The sequence below is a fragment of the Pteropus vampyrus genome, unplaced genomic scaffold (genome assembly GCF_000151845.1).
Source record: "Pteropus vampyrus isolate Shadow unplaced genomic scaffold, Pvam_2.0 Scaffold285, whole genome shotgun sequence".
In the NCBI taxonomy this organism is placed as follows: domain Eukaryota; kingdom Metazoa; phylum Chordata; class Mammalia; order Chiroptera; family Pteropodidae; genus Pteropus; species Pteropus vampyrus.
In genome coordinates this window covers 855348-857293 of record NW_011889066.1, presented here as the reverse complement: position 1 = coordinate 857293, position 1946 = coordinate 855348, and positions in this window count along the sequence as shown.

Sequence of the window (1946 nt, the reverse complement as noted above, 5' to 3'; positions counted from 1 at the left end):
CTGGGTTAAGGATGTGGTCTTCTAGCCCAGGGATCCCCCAAATGGAACGCCAACCTTCCATGTAGGCCAAGCCATGGTGAATATGTTATAGAAATATGCTAGAACTTCTATGCATACCCACAGGGTGTGAGAAGAAAATGTTAGAACTTTTTTATTTTGTATTTATGTTTTTCAAAAGACAAACAAACAAACAAAAACAAAGAAAGAAATCAGCTTATTAGTACATCCTATAAAGGCGACATGCCACTCTTGGCCCTTCAAGGCCTGAGTGTTGGGACAGCCACATAACCTCACAGGGGAGGGGAGAGGAGGCCTAAAATACAGAGGGCACACTCACACAGGTTCATTCTCTTTCAGCTCATTGACAGGGTAAGTGGATTTGAGGATTATAGTCTCTGGTTTTAATTAAACTAACCTTAACAGAATGACCAAGTGGATTATGAAGTTTCCTGTGAAGGAAATATGGGGCGAAAATAATGCAAGCATGAGCTTAGAACAAAAAAATTGTAACACTGGCACTTTCACTTCTGGAAAGAGCTGCTCACCGAGCACATTACTAGGTAAATACAGGGTCTACCTAATCAGCTCTGATGAGAAGTGGGACACAAAAATTATGAATTCATGGAGAAGTCTATTTGAAACGTGGGTTTACAGCTGTGACCATTAATGACCTAGAAGAGATCCTGGGGGAATAATAGGTGAAAAAGCAGGTGGCAAGAAAGAGTGTGTTTTATATCCCATGTGTGATATAAACAGAATAATGAGAATAATATATGATAACATATGCATAAAACCTGGAGGGATGTACACAAAACCAGGCTTCTCTTTGTGGGGGAGGGCTTTTGCTATCGGCACCATAAGTCTCCGCTGATTTGAATTATTCCAATGAGCATGTATGACAATTCTAATGAGAAACACAATAAAGAATTTTTAGCATCTGGTATTTATTAACATTTCGTTTTGAAATAATCCTAGATTTACCAAAGAGTTGCAGACTTTCCAAATACTTTCTTCACAACTTCTCCTGTTAACATATCACATAACCATGGCATGTTTGTTGAGACTGAGAAATAGGTTTCTTCATCACTCGTAACTAAGGTTCTGATTTCCCAGTCTTCTCACTAAAGTCCAGTACAGGCTTCCACCTTGCATTTAGTCTTCTTGTCTCCTCAGTTCCCTCCGGTCTAAAACCCCTCTTCTGTCTTTTCTTGTCTCTCATGACCTTGATGTTTTTGAAGAACACCGCCCAGTTTTTTTTGCAAGATGTCCCTCAATCTGTGTTTGTCTGTCATTTTCTTATAGTTACACTGGAGTTGTAGGTTTGGAGGGAGAAAACCACAGAGGTGGGTACCCTCTGATTATACCATATCAAGGGTGCCTGATACCCATATGATTTAGCACTGGTTGAGGTGGTATCTGCCAGAATCCTCCACTGTCAAGTTTTAGTGGGTTTTCTAGGAGAGTAAGGTTTCACAGGAGTAGTGGGATATGAAGGAAATACAAAGGTAGGGTGGGCCAGGTCACAGACAACCCTGACTGTGGGCTCAGACCTTCAATTAGGGGCAAAGATGGGGGGAGGGGCGGGTTCTGAGGAGCACTAGGCAGAGCACATAGCAAGGTCGGCTATGAGGTGTTAACGTTGCAAAGGTATCTATGTGCAGAGAGGGCGGGGGCAAAGGGCCAGGGGAAGAAGCAGGGTGCAGCTGGGAGGCCAGAGTGGTGATGTCCAGGTGATGGGGCAGGAATAAAAGAGAATAGGAGGAAAATTCAAGAGCAAGAGTGGAGGTAAGATGAAGAAGCCCCTGGGTGGTGCTTCTCTCACAGGGAGGGGCAGAAATCTTAGAAGCTGATCTCCTGGAGGACACCACTTGCCCTTCTGTCCAATCCCACCTCCTTGCAAAGGTAAAATTGTCTCCTGAGGACAGCGCATAACAGAGCACCTCATA